The sequence below is a fragment of the Marmota monax genome, unplaced genomic scaffold (genome assembly GCF_021218885.2).
Source record: "Marmota monax isolate L192 unplaced genomic scaffold, Marmota_monax_Labrador192_F-V1.1 WCK01_AAM20220418_F8-fsc00184, whole genome shotgun sequence".
In the NCBI taxonomy this organism is placed as follows: Eukaryota; Metazoa; Chordata; class Mammalia; order Rodentia; family Sciuridae; genus Marmota; species Marmota monax.
This window is the reverse complement of record NW_026695008.1, coordinates 3,412,126-3,428,171: the sequence shown is the minus strand read 5'-3', so window position 1 is coordinate 3,428,171 and position 16,046 is coordinate 3,412,126. Positions and strand designations below refer to the sequence as shown.

At 35.1% G+C, this 16,046-nt stretch overlaps 1 pseudogene; it reads left to right on the top strand.

Moving 5' to 3' along the window:
- The window catches only part of LOC124081376 (glycogen debranching enzyme-like), a 32,767-nt pseudogene extending 31,302 nt beyond the window's left edge, over positions 1-1,465 (top strand).
- Positions 1,466-16,046: the final 14,581 nt, after the last annotated feature.

Below are 16,046 nucleotides of genomic sequence, written 5' to 3'. Positions count from 1 at the left end.
TTCCTCAGCACTACATAAAAATAAAAATAAATAAAGGTATATGTTCATGTACATATACCTTTATTAAAAAATAAATATAATACCTAGCTTCTTTGATAATACTTATCAAAAATATCTCATATTCATCTAATGGAATTATTTTCCTATTTGAAATATTTCATATGTACAGAAGAATATGTGTAACACAGCTGAGTTCCAATGAAAAATAAGGAAATTAATATATTCTCACAACCCCACTTAAGAAAGAAACATTACAGGCTGGGGTTGTGGATTAGCTGTAAAGTGCTCACTTAGCATGTGCAAGGCCCTGGGTTCAATTCTCAGCACCACATAAAAAACCAAATAGATGTTGTCTATCTACAACTAAAAAAAAATTTAAAAAGAAATATTACAGATTTCTGTATTTTCATTTTTTTGAAATTTGCTTCATATTTAAGGGCATATTTTGAAACCAAGAATAAATTAGATACAATAATAGTTCTGTGTTCTGCTAGTGAGGCCTAGAACACATTTTTCAGCTTTATTAGTGTCTCTTAATTCTGTATAAGTAAGGAGTAATTCTGGCTCCTGTATCATAGGGTTATGGTGAGCATTAAATGAGGTAATGTATATAAATTACTAAATATTAGAACATAAATCTATATTATATAAATTTGTTATTTAGTAAAATGAAAATTGTCATTTTTTCCCAGTGACAATTTCTGGTGTTTATTTATTATCTTATTTAGTTTTACAGTTATATCAAGATCACACATGGTGATGTACCTCAAAAGTAGAGTGCTTGCCTAGCATGTATGAGGCCATGGAGTCAATTCCCAGCACCACACACACAACAATCACACATACTATCTACATAATTACTATATTTCTAATAGGATTTATAACTTTCAAATACAAAGGATCCTTTTATCTATTAGAAATATAGTAAACCCTCACCATTCCATGCAATATAGGAATATTCTTTGAGGCTTAATTTCATTATTTTAGAATAAGTTATAAGACTCAAGTTGTAATTATGTAGATAGTATGTGTGATTTTTGTGTGTGTGGTGCTGGGAATTGACTCCATGGCCTCATATATAACTCAGATATAACTGTATAACTTTCAAATACAAAGGATCCTTTTAAGGATGGAATAGGAAAAAATAATTTTAATCTAAATTCTTTATATGGACATCTTTAGGATATTCTGCTTTATTTTGTTACAGGTGATTGTTTCTGTACTAAAAGGCAAAAAACATGAAGTATTACCTATATTGTTAAAATGTGTTAGATTATGTCTCATAAAAAATCCTTTCTATTTTTCAGATCCCCTTGGAAAGGACTTCCAGAACTGACCAATGAGAATGGCCAATATTGTCCTTTCAGCTGTAAGACACAAGCCTGGTCAATTGTTGTTATTCTTGAAACACTTTATGATTTATAGTTGGTTGAGATATATTTAATAAATATACAACTTCATTATGCAATGCAAGATCATAATGCAAATGCCTGTGTATACAAATTCAAGTTTTTTTAAAAAAAATCTTTCATATAATATTGATGCCCAATTAGGTAAGATTATAAAAGCATTAATTTTTCTTTTTCTTTTTTAACGTATAAAGATAGCTTTCAATTTGAATAAGAGAAAAATTATGATTACCACCAGAATTTTCTTTTGAGTTCATTAAGTATTCTTCAAGAATAGAAATCCAGAGTTAGAAAAAGAAAACTTATAAAATCTTAAATTTCTAAAAAATGAAAATGGAAAACTATTTTAAATTGTGGTATATATCCAGGAACAATACACACTAAATAGGCTGTGGATAATTAACGTTCTCACCATGTACTATGACCTTCTTTTTCATTTTGCTACTGGGGATTGAACTCAAGGGGCACTCAACCACTGAGCCAGCCCTATGTTTTGTATTTTATTTAGAGACAGGGTCTCCTGGAGTTGCTTAGCATCTCTCTTTTGCTGAAGCTGGCTTTGAACTTGCAATCCTCTTGCCTCAGCCTCCCGAGCTGCTGGGATTACAGGCTTGCACAACTGCACCCGGCCTACTACTGCCTTCTTAATACCTTATTCAATATATATTTCAGAAGTACTTCATAAATGTAGAATTATCAACATTTCTACCATATATGTTCATAAATGAAGAACATATGTTCAAACTGTGATTTTATTTTTTCACTGATGTATCAATATGTTTTCAAATGTTATGAATGTCAGTAGTTTATTAAAGACAACTGACTTGTGCTAATGATGCATAGACTGGGAAAAAAGCAGAGCATTAAGAAATTGATTTCATTAAAAACAGTTTTGTAAAATTAGCCTCAAGTTCCAGTTTCCTGTTATATGAGATGACTTACATTTTCAAAATAGAAATTGTTGGACATATTTATGAGAACTTTCAAGAAGAAAAGAATGTTATATTAATTTCTAAAACTTGATAGCTCTCTCTAGTTTCTGTGCTAAAGTCTATTGACAGAACATAATAAATACTGGTTTCTGTTAATGAAAGCCTACATTGACAGTATTGAGAACAATCTTTTTTTTTTTTTTTTTTTTCCGTACTGGGGAATCAAACCCAGGACCTCATACATTCTAGGCAAGAAAGAGGTAGACCTCTGAGCCACATCCCCAGGCTGACAACAATCTTAATATAATAAAACTATGGATACAAATTCAGTAGTTATCTTGAATCCAATAAAATAATTTGAAACATATTTTAAGATACCTTAAACTTGAAAATGACATAAAAGTGAATAGGTTTTTAACATTTATAAGAGTTTTGAATAGTACTTATTTCCTAAATGGAATTTTTTACTATTTTTTTTCTCAAGAGTAAATTAATTATGTCATTAAACTTTTGTTTGGGAGAAAGTAGTTGTAAAAATCCTTTCATTACTATCTAATATTATTCAGGGATATGTATGTTTATATATAAAATAATGATACAGTATTACTTTTCTCAAGAGATCATATACCTAACAACCTTAACTAAGATTGAGAAATGAAAATAAAGATAGGCATTCAAGGCACAACTTCTGAGTACCAAAATTTATAAATGCATCAAATATCAAATGCCCATGCTGAAAGGCTCATGCAGTTTACTGCTGGATTACCTACCCACCCTTCTGCAAAGCTGACCCTGCTTTAGAAATAGTTTTCACTAGCTTAGTTTTCTCGTACCTAACCTAGAGCAGATTAAGCCCTACAAATTCAAGGAAGCTTGCGATAAAAATCTGACCACTATTTATAAACAAGAATTTCCAGATATTACTTTTTTTCTTAATTCCCTCCCTTACTCAGTATATAACCTCCTCTAATGGAGGTAAATGGAATGACCTTAGCCAGGCCTAGAAACCCTAACCTGTAATCCCAGCAACTCAGGAGTCTGAAGCAGGAGGATCACAAGTTCAAGTCCAGCCTAGACAACTTAGTGAGACCCAGTCTCGTCTCAAAATAAAAAAAAAAAAAAAAAAAATGAAGAGATGTAGCTTAGTGATAGAGCACCACTGGGTTCAATCCCCAGTACTGGGGGTGGGGGAGAATGACCTTCCTTGAGGGAACTATTAGTTCATCCAAAGTTTATGTAGCTATGTGCTCTACCCTAACAATACAGGAAATAAGAAAGGTAACAGAAAACATGCATATGTAACTAAAGCAAGAACTGACAGCTGACAGTTAAATATGACTAAATAAATAACAAGTTGATGTGTTTTTTTTTTTTTAATAGACATGCTTGTTTATCTACTGTAGGAGAAATACCCATCTTGGTAAATCTTTCAGATATTGCATCCTTAATTAGGAGTATTAATGAAAGAATATTGTCATATTATGCATGGTCTGCTTTAAAGTTTAAAAAGGCATGTTGTGAGCTAGGGATGTAGCTCACTAGTAGAATTGCTTAGAATTTGCAAGGCCCTTGGTTAGATTCCCAGCATATTTCTCTCTCTCTCTCTCTCTCTCTCTCTCTCTCTCTCTCTCTCTCTCTCTCACACACACACACACACACACACACACACACACACACACACACACATTGGGGAAAAGACAAAGAAGAAGAAGAAGGCATGTTCTGCATTATTCCATCCATGGTAGTTAAAGTAACACTTTTAGACTTTAGAAGGATAAATGCCATTTGACTGAAGGTCATTTATGTGGAATGTTTCATTCCTGTGCAACACTGGATAATCTGTTATTATATTACATTTTGACAATGGTCTGTGCCTTGGTTTTTCATTAATCCAAATCAATCTTAAATCTTCAAAATGAGAATGAAACTTGCCACTTTTACCAGTGTGCTGTGATATTTTAGTAACTTTTCAAAGGTAATTAAGGAAACATGAGACTTGTCATATATATAAGTATTGTAATATGAATTGTAATTCATTCTGATATCAGTCTTATGCTGCTGTATCTAGTGGGCAAATGTCATTTATATCTCTGTGTGCCAAGAAAATAAAATGTTTTCTAAAGGACTGTGTTTTTATTTCATTACATCATTTTCCAATTAACTTGACATTTATTAATTACTTGCTTATTTGGGTGCTTACCTTTTTGATAGGATGTGTGGGGACAGAGAAAGGAAGAATTTTAAGATATTTGATAATTTAATTAGTCATGTCAAAATTTGGAGCAAATTAAACTCTTGATGTATACACAGATCTATTAGCAACTATGCACTCCCCTGGTATGTCTTCAATACCATGAAATTTTTATTTTTCTTTCAACTTACTAAATGCAAATACTTCATGCCAAATAGACATACATACATAGGTTTCTACTGAAGTAACCAATAAAGATTTTGTCACTTTTATATTAATTTACTGAATAATATATATGTGTGTATATGTATAACCTAAATTGATATATTTAACTTTTGCCTTAAGTACAATTGCTTCATTTTTTAATGCAGTTATATACCTTTATCTTCAGATAAAAGGTCTTAACTTAAAAATCTAAACCTGTAACTATCAAATGGTTTTAGGTTAACTTATCAAACTTGCTACGTTTACTTATTTAAATCCTCAACGTGTTGATATAATAAACTCAAGGAAGTTTGCTTAGTGGTTTATTTTTTTGTTTTGTTTTTTCTATTTGTATAGGCCTTGAAGTATAAAGCAGTACTGAAATCTTGTCATTTCGACTGCAACTTTTTTCCCTAATATTTGTTTTCCTAATACATTTGGTTTTGTTATTTTGGCTAGGAGAATTTTTTGTTTAACTCACAAAGGCTTTTAAGTTTTCTTTAATCAAATCTATCCATTTTTACTTATCTCTTCTCTCCCTTCAAATTTTAATCAGACACACACAATTTAATAAACATTCCTTCTATTTTTCTTTGGGCTTATGGGTTTTTTAACAGTTATATCTGATATGAGGTAAAAATCACTTAGGTTTTTAAAAAATTGTTGCACTCTAAATTCAAGTTGAATATGTTTATGGTAATGCCTTTTTCAGTCATTGAAATTTTTTTAAATAGTAGGACCTATATCTAGGGATTATTGTTGAAGTTACCTGCCTACACATTCACTTAACTACTGTAGTTTTTGTTTTAATATTTATTAGTTTTTTTCTTACCACCTTACTTTCTAACCAATTCCCTACTCTTCATTTTTCAGAATTTTCTTATATATTCCCAACTTGGCATTCTTATGTATTTTTCATATCCAAAAACTATTAGTCTTTTTCACTGTTATACATTTGATAAGAACTAACATAATTACAATATTTAATCTTATGTGATAACATAGAATGTTTGGGATTTTTTTGTTTGTTTGATCTGTTTTTTTGTTTGTTTTCTTTTGCTTGCTGCATTTCTTCCTAATTTTTTATGTTTTTGTTGTTCAAAGCTATTTTGGTTCAACTGATACCCTATTAGTCAAAATAAGAAATTCAAATACAAGGCTGAAAAGGTACATGTGAAAGTATGTATGAGAATATGTGTATACACACACACACACACACATATAAATACAGATATTATCTATGTGTGTGTGTGTATATATATATATATATATATATATATATATATATATATATATTGAACTAGGAAAAGTTTTAATGTGAGTCATGTGAATATACTTATTAAATTTGGTGATGAATGTATACATAGGAATATATAATAATATATATGCAAATATACCATTGATAATTGTTATGACAAAATACATATTACAATATATGCTTTTATGTAAAATTAAGTTTAGGTTTAGGATAAATTGTATCTAGGAATATATAATGATGTATATACCATTGGTATATACATTGGTAATTGAACATAGAACTCAAATATACTGAATATGTATATGATTATATATGCTGACATGTATAATTAGGTTTAGGTATAGTGGTAAGATTTAGTACTAAAGTTTGGGTTAAGATAGAGGCTTAGGGAATGAATCTGTATATTGAGAAATGTCAATATTCATAAGAATGTATGCTTGAAAATATGCATCAAATCTTATATAAACATGTTTTGAAAAAGGGAAGTGTTTTATGTGATTCTTATGAATACACTGCAAAAATCCTCTGTATAGGGGTCTTCTCACACTCTCTGAGATGTTGTATTCTGTCTAGGTAAGACCTTGTGAAGAAGCTGCCTGTCTGCTTTCTTGGTTTCATGCCACAGAGTAGCCAGAAACAGGACCACCTCTATTCTACCATCTTGGATCTGCCCAAATAATTTTATTAGGGAGAACTGAGAAGACCCTTCTAAACAGATGGTGATAATAGAAAGATTATGCACCTGTTAAATCTCTAAGGACCTATACATTGAGAATGTGTAGCACATCTGAGCCCTGTAGTTACAATAAGAGATAGCCCCTTCTGCTACCTTGCTTAGAAGAAGATAACACCCTCCAGATGGCAATAGACTCTATATGTGTAGGTATGGGTGCCCCATGGACAACAGGGAATTCACAGGCTTTCAAAATCTTGTAAAGTTCCCCTAACATAGAATGTGTTATGCAGTTACTTAATTCCCCATCTCATGCTATCCCAAACCTGAAGGTTCTATTTATTGAACCTGTAAATAGACATCAATAACTTTTTTGTTCTTTCCATGTCTGGAGCCTCTAGGGCATGTTATCTCTAAGGATGTCAACTACACTTATAACAATATAGAGATAATATTAATAGTTTGCCTCTTTGACCCCCCACCAACCTCTGTACTCAAAAGGATGGCTTCAGTAAACATTTTTGTCTCAGCACTTGCCATCTAAACATCCCAGACATACACAGGAAAGTTGACATCTCCTTCTGATAGCTGATGTCTGTCTTTGTGCCTGGTCACTAGATGGTTTCACTGACACGTGGGGACATCAGAAATGGATGTTCTGAAAGTGCTTAGAAAAGGGAGAACTGGGATCCGTACTGGACCCTCTTTCTCTTTCAGTTCCCCACCCAGGAGGCCTGTCCCCAGGGACTCTTGAATGGAGAGGTGAGCCCCAACATGCCGGAGGTGCATCACATGCACACGTGGAGTCAAGAGCCCAAAGGAAAACTTGTCTTGGGATGCAATTGAATCCACACTTTGATGGTGACAGCAAAGTCAGCCTGAGCCTTTCCTGCACCAACCAGAGCTTTATGGTCAATACTAATTCTGCAAAATAATGGATGCTCTTCCAAAGTAGGGAAGGAAAGGGGAAGAGGAAGCCCAAATCCAAGTGTTGGTTGTCAGGGTGTTGATGCCTCTCCATGTTCATAGCCAGGTGGATTTTGTAAGTATTTACATCTCAATTCCCTTATTTCAGAGACCTGATAAATAATATCTACATTTATACATGTGTGGTATCATTTATTAAATCATTTTCATAGTGATAATTCTGTAAACAAATTGTGCAATAAAAGCATTCACTATGTAATATCAAGTCATTAGGTCTTCCTGACAATATAAAACAAAATGATGTCTAGGAATTTTTTTCATCTAATATAGAACATTTTTTTCAGTAACAATGTATAAATCCTAGGTCCACAACTCTGTGTCATGACATATCCAGCTCATTTTTTTTCCTTTCCCACTCTCTTTGAAATAAAGTACAACCTCACAAAGAAAGTGCACAGATTGGTCTCCCTAATGATTCCATACTCAGTCCATCCTCTCCATCTGTCTCCATGGCCATGTCCTCAGTGTCCTTCTCAACCAGGGTCCACTTTACTCATATGTGAAGATTGAGCTTTCAGCCCTCCAAGACCAATTCTTCTGGGTCATGATCATCTTACTCTCTGGTGTTTACTTCAGGGGGCGCCCTCATCTGAGATATGAGACCCTCAGTGCAGGAGGAGGCAAGTGTCATGGCAGATAAGGAACACCTGCCTTGCACAAGGACAGCTGTCTTGAAGAGCTCAGTAAGCACCAGGGGTGCATTGTACTTGACACACATATGATAACATATACTGGTGAACACCTTTTCTTCCCACTGGCCTTCTACTTCTCCATGGGTTCCCACAATCTCTGTCAAGACTCATCCCATGGCTCATTTTTTTGCTCCCCTGCACAACTCCCACAGATACCAGAACATGAAACCAGCTCCAGTCAAGAGTTTGTAAGGATAGTTTGAAACCTCTGTTTAGTACCACATACCTTCACACTATTTCTTTGCTGTTATCTAGTAGGGAATATGCTTTTCATGACATCTCTCTCTCATTCTTCTCATATTTCTAAAGATTTTCTATTTTCAAGTGACTGTAGTAATAATTAAATAACATCTCTCCTGTATTCCTATATAATATCTTTGTTTGGACAAATATCAGTACCTACATGATACCTACATGGGGGTTATTATATATAATGGGTATGTATGAAGCATATTATTCTTATGCAAGTTTTGTGAAATTCATAGGTTTTCTCTTCTTTTTATTAATAGTGGTCTCCTCCTACTTTGATTTTGCTTGATTATTTATTTTCTCCTTCCTGCCCATAGTGCAAACTATACCAAGTATGATTTCCTTGTCTTTGTAGTATAAACCTTGGAGCTAATGTTTTTTAACAATCCTATTTTACTTGAATATTTTTTATAAAATGGGAGAAACTTTGCCTCCCAGCAAGCTTATCATCACTGGATATGTATAAAGCAACAATAACAGTAGAAATATTCAACTCTTTCTAGACTTTATCCCATTCCTGAACTCCCTTGTCCAAGACTACTTTCTTGATTTGATGAACTTCTTGTGTGGAAGAGTTTATTATAGTAAGGTCATAGATAATTAATTCTTTTTGTAGAGGAAACAAAAAGAAGACAGATTCAAGGTGCAAAGGCAGAATGGCAGAATGCCCCTTGTCTAAGCTGCCAGCTTTATTAATATTAATAGGTTACATTGGGTCACTGGCATCAGTTTACTAGTTCATTGTGTGATTAGGCAGGTTACATAGTTAGCAACATTATGCAGCTTATTCCTCAGTTATATACTATAGTTGCTGTGTGCAATGTTAGCTTTGTGTAGCTTTCAAGAAAGTCTGTTGTTTAAAGTTACTGTTATGCGGACAGGTTCAGGTGCAGCAAAACTTGGTGAAACATTGCAGCTGTGTAACAAGAGACTTCCTTTATTCCCAGGAGCTGTATGCCTGAGATCAAAGTCAAGGCCAATAAGACTCTAATACAGAGCCTCCTAATGCTGGGCATTTGTATAGCAGCCAGGCATTTCCTATTTGCCAGACATTCTGTGTCTGCACAGAAACTTCCTTAGCCACCAAGCATGCCACACTCATGAAGCTGTCAGAGACCCCAATCCCAAACACAGAATCCTTACACCTGTTGTCTCTGGTTTTCTTTTCAAAACTGCACTTGGATGCTTGCCTTGGAAAGAAGAACTATCCCAAGCTGGAATGTGATGCTCTTGAAGATTCAGCTGCTAACAAACATGGGTCTCAAGTACATGGCCTCATTGATGCCACAACTGTCCTGGGACAGAAGATTATCAAAAGAAAGCTATGGTTTAGCAAATGGAGAATAGCATGCGAATTCCCTGGCCTTCAAGCTTTGGGTACAGTGGTGATCATATCTGTGGATCTGAGATGCACTTACTCTTTTTAACTCTCTCTTTAAGACTATAATTCCCTCTCATGCTGTGTCTTCTCTTCACCATTTTTTATAATAGCTGATGGAGTGTCCATCTGGTCTTACCTCTATCTTCCTTGAGTTGCTACCCTGCTATCCTCTTTAATCTGCATCTCTTGTTTGCATTGGGGTCTCTGTCATCACCAGACAGCAGCTCAGTCAGATTGGTGTCCTATACCTATGAAGAGCATCTTCTAAACATGTACTATCCTCCCTGAAATCACACACTTCCTAGGCTTTCTTGGTCTTCTTTCCTTGACTCCACTGCCTCTTTCTTCTGAGAGTGTGGCCTTCATAAGTCACCGGCACATGGCTTTTTCTCTTGGGCTTGCCTTGAGAAAAAAGACTGAATCAACCCTGGACTGTTCTCTCGGACATGCAAATGAAAAGTGTTATAACTCATGAGAAAGAGCCCTGACTAAAAACGCTAAATTGCAAACTGGGCTCCAGGTGGGAGAAGCATACTGGCCTGAGGCACATATGTCTTCAGCACCTCTTGCAGAGCCCTGTGCAAATGTACATGGGTTTTTCAGGACTCAGTGTCTGGAGATCATGGATTTGTTTCAGCTGACATTAACTAGACGACATCAGATGACACTGTAAATAGACATCAGTCTAATAAACATATCCCAGAGTGGTGTTTAAACAGCTCAGATCCTGAGCTCCTAAGGCTCTGTGTTCTCCATTTTTATTTCTGCTTCTACTTCTACATGTCAAGTTAAGAGTCTAAAATGCAACTTTATTGAAATTGAAGTCTGAGAATATCAGAGAGCATGTTTATTGACTAACTTGACAAAAGTTAGTTGGGGGACCAGCTCTATCAAAACTCAATATGAGGTTGGGCATGTTGGTGCAAGCCTGTAATCCCAGCAGCTCAGGAGGCTGAGGCAGGAGGATCTTGAGTTCAAAGCCAGCCTCAGCTACAGTGAAGCACTAAGCAATTCATTGTGACCCTGTCTCTAAATAAAACACAAATTAGGGCTGGGGATGTGGCTCAGTGGTTGAGTGCCCCTGAGTTAAAATCCCAGTACCAAAAAAAGGGGGGGATTTATGTGAAATTTGGGGATACAAATGTCCACCTATAATGCCAAAGGGGAAAGAGCCAGTCATGAGGGATTTGGGGAGGTGATGGGAGTTAGGGATCCATTCACTACATCTAAATGATGCCACCATGCAACAGGTACCTGGGGAGATGTTCCTTAAAATGAATGTGAGAGCATGCCTGAGATTCTCATGCAAATGGTATGGAATACAATTTGGGCATCAGCATTTTCAAAAGCTCTAAGATAATTTTATCAAGGAAAAAGAGCACGGGGTGCAATATAATCTCAGATTACCAACATGAAAATGCTTCAAACATGTGGTTTACTGCATTAAAAAAAGACTGAACAACTGTTCGCCATTAAGAAAAAGTTGATTTGCCTCTCATGATGACTCGTTTTATGTCATAGAAAAAAAATTCAAAGGAAAACATGCAGATTCATGGCTTAGATCTGCAGCCTCTCTGTTGAACCACCTGTGTTTAACTTTTTAGAATACAAGATAAAATAATAATAGCTGCATTGAAACTCAGTGCACAGAAAACAATACCTCCTACCATTACAAATAATGAAAATGAGTATTTCCTTTTTAATTTTTAAAACAAAAACTGCAGTTTACATCTAACCACATGAACTCACAGCCTTTTCATAAAATCAACACCACAACTTCGAGTTTTACATGAAGTCCATTACTTTAATTAGGTAAAATCCCCCAATATATCTCTTCAGTCTCACTCCCATGAAGGCTACAGAATGGTAAATCACCATGGAAATGCAAAAAATGATGGTTATTTAGACTGTATTCTGTCATTCTTGATACAAGTATGAAATACTGTCAAGAAATATTTCTCAAAGAAAAACTTGGGGAAGGAAAAAGAGGAAGGGAGGAGAATACAGTAATGCACAATGTCATTCTTTACCTGAGGTGTTAAACTGTCCAGAGAGAATGTCCTCAAAATAATCCACCTCTGGCAGGGGGCAGAGTCACCTGCAAGGAACTAGAGAAAAGGATTTGGGCTGTGGTTAAACTCGTTGCTCTCCCTTGGCTCATGGCACTGTGAATGACTTCTTTTTCTCTTCACTCCTGATCTGCTTTGGAAGAACTGCTAATGTTTCTCATGGATTCTTCTTTCTGTCTAGCCAAGGAGACCCAACAGTCTAGGTGCCTGGGATGCCTCCAGATTCCAGCCTTCCTCTCCCTCCCCCTATATTAATGGAAAGGGCCTGAGGCCTATGCTTTGGATCCAGGCTTCTTAAGACAGGTCATGTGGCTTTACTTAAAGCTCAACCGCTGTGGCATCACTTTTTCCTCATTCGTGAAATGTGGTAGTGGTGTTGGATGTTGTCCATGGTCCCTGCTGGTTCACCCTTCTAGAATTGGTCCCACCCACCCCCCATTGCCATTAGGGCCTGGAGCACAGAGTTCTAAGTGCGTGCACTTCTACCCTTCCTCCTGCATCAGTCTATGTCTAAACATGCAATACTGGTGCTGAGTCTCCTTCCCTTGGAGGTGGGAAAAGCCCTCAGTTTGGTTAAGATAAAGAGGAACAGGAGGAAGGTGGTTGGTATCACTGCTGATGGGTACCGCAGAGCAGGTGCCCAATGTCCTGCAGCCCATGCTAAAGGACAAGTTCAGTAGGGTGTCCTGTACTTTCTAGATGTCACATTCCCACCATCCAGCCTGTGGCCCAGCCCTTTAGCTCATCTTTTAGGGGGCCCCTGACTATTACTGCCACTGAGCCATACCTCTTGGGTAACTGTCAGCTGGCAGTTAGAAATCAAGACTCTCACTTGATTTCTCTTTCCCTCTCTCAGAGGCCAAGTACTGCTGGAACTAAGAAAAGATATTGCTGATTTGAACAAAACTGCATTACCAAATGTAGTTTTCCCCTTGATGAAAAAGACAAGACAGTAAACCAAGTTAAAGGCCAAAGTGAACACTGGGAGGATCCTTTATGAGCACTGGATTTCACAGATAAATACACCACTTTTTTTTTTCTCCAAATGTCCAGTTTTACTGTTATCCTACTCCCTCAGCCACTAATTGTGACAAATACCAAGAATTTCAAAGCCTAGATCTACATATTCTATTGTGCAATCTTAAATCTGGTTGTTTCCAATCTCAACCTGTACAAAATCAAAGACATGAGCAACCGGAAGGAGACCACAAGTCTAGATGGACACTCTGCCTCCAGATAGGCCCAGACATCATTAGCGATTCAGTGTTTTTGCTGAATGTTAGCCTGACTTTAAGCACAAGGAAATTATTAGACAACCACAAAATGTAGACCATTGAAAAAGAGAGCTGACACATCTTCTTCAATCAATGTCACCAGGAATAAGATAACAGAAAAGGCATTTGGGGTTAAAAGATATTTTTAAAACACACTCATATATATATATATGTAGGTATGTATACAAACACACACACACACATACACATATGCCCATATACATACATTTATATGTGTGTGTGTGTGTGTGTGTGTGTGTATATATATATATATATATATATAATGTATATATAAATAAATATGCAAGAGTGTGCTCTTCTCCTCTTTCTCTTTTTATATAAAAATTTGTATATAATTTATAAATACATAAATATATAAATATAATTATATATAAAATATATGTGTGTGTATATATACATACATACACGTATGTAAATATATGTATATGGGTACACACACAAACACACACTTTTGAAATCAAAGACCTCTTCATGCTTTTGTTGTCAGTTTTTGGTGATTTTGACTTGTTTATTGAAGACAAATCAGTTGTTTTGCTCCATGGCCTACATTCTGCCATTCTATGACAATCTCCTTAGAATGAAATACAGTCTGAACTTTTAGCTGAGAACACTGTGCAGATAAAGCTGTTTGCCCACCATATCCAACCCACAGGCAGAGTGTTGTGTGTGTCCATCTCTCGAGGCTAGAGCTGGTCATTTGGTAATAGAGGTACACACTGGGTCAGTCTGTGTAGTAGATACATTATTTTCTCTGTCATTGTAAAGCAATTTAAAGACTGGTACTTGGACAACATACAAATATTCTGTTTGGCAATGATCTTTCTCTAAAAAATTTACCTTTGTTCAAGATCTCTACCTGTGTAAATTATTATATTTCTTTTTGGACACTAAAAAATTTTTTAATTCAGTTCTTCCTATGTTATTTTCTTGGCTGGTCTTGTGTTGTTAAAAAAATGTACTTGTCTCTGAAATTCAAATTTCTTCCATAGTTAATGATAACCTGAAAAATTAAAATGTTTTTGTTTATCACTATGGACTCATGTATTTCTTAATTTCAATATTATAACCTTTTAGTACTGTGGCCAATTTTGTGGTTAAGGATATAAACATATTATTTTCCTATTTATATTCTGACCTCTTCCATATCATTTAGGCTGTATTTACCATTTGTAGTGGGTTGTATATAGAGATTTTTCTCCATGTTTGTGTATATGTTATTTGGTATTTAGGAAAGGTCATATAGCTCATGTTTTACATTACCCTAACAACATTTGACATCTTTAGTCTCCTTTACTTTAAAAATATCATAATATTTGTTTTATATGTTTTACATAATATCATTCAATTTCATCTCTAATGACCAGTATGACATCATGCACTTATTTCATGTCTACCCACAGGACCTGTGCCTTGTATTGTTATTCCAACCTAATCATCCATCTCCCAGTTACATTTATTTCTCCCACCTTGTCTACACATGGGTTTTGCTTTAGATAAAAACTGAATATGTTAATTCTCACCAGATATTTAAAATTGCGTGTCATTGGTCATCACTTTTTCATGGGAATTATCCTTAACATATTCTCTTGATGGGATCTCAATGTTCTGAGTTTTGCATAATTGCCTTGATACATAAATATCTCAAAGGATATTTATGATTTTCTTTCAGTATTTAGAAAATATTGGCTTAGTTTTGGGGATGGGCATGTTATATGTTTGGATTGTGCGTCTACATTTTTCTTCTGGGATTTGAAATTTCTATGAGCTGCAATGAAGCACTCTATAAAATTCAATATCCCCTCATGAGTAAAAAAAAAAAAAAGAAATAAAAAAAACCTCAACCAGTTAAGTATTGTAAGAACATACCTCAACAGAACACAGGATATATGTGACAAACTCACTGTCAAAATCACGCTACTGAATTGGAAGAAAGTTGAAAGCACTTCCTCTAAGAGCTCTAACAAAACAAGGATCTTCACTTTCACCACTTCTGTTCATTGTAGGATGGAAAACAGAACAATGGGCCAAAGAAAGGAATAGTGGACATGCAAATTGAAAAAAGGAAATCAAATGATGTCTCTTTGTCGATCATATAGTATATGGAGAAAACAACCTGAAGACATCAGCAAATAGCTCTTGAATCTGATAAACACACTTGGTGAAGTTGCAGGATGCAAAATTAACATATAAAAAACAGCATTCTTTTATACACCAATAACAGGCTAACTGGAAAAGACATTTTAAAAGCAATCCCATTCACAATATCCCCAAAGAGGGCTTGGGAATAAATTTTACAAATGAGATGGAAGAGCACACACAGACACACACACATGTTTGCAAGATAGCCCATGCTCATGGATTGAATCATTGATATTGTATAATGTCAATGCAGATTCAATAAAATATATAGCAATAAATAAATAACATTGATCACAGAACTAGAAAACACAATCAAAAAATTTATATGGAGCCACAAATTACGCCAAATTGCCATAAGGACCCTGAGGTGGGGGTGGAAGGGACAAAGCAGGAAGCATCAAAATACATAATTTAAAACACACTACAAAGCTGTAATAATGAAGACAGCATAGTAGTACCATAACATCAGACATATATGTCTATTAAAATTTGAGAATTTAACTCAGAATTAAATTGTTATTTTGAATTAAAAATTGAAATATTAATTAGATATTAATTCATATATCT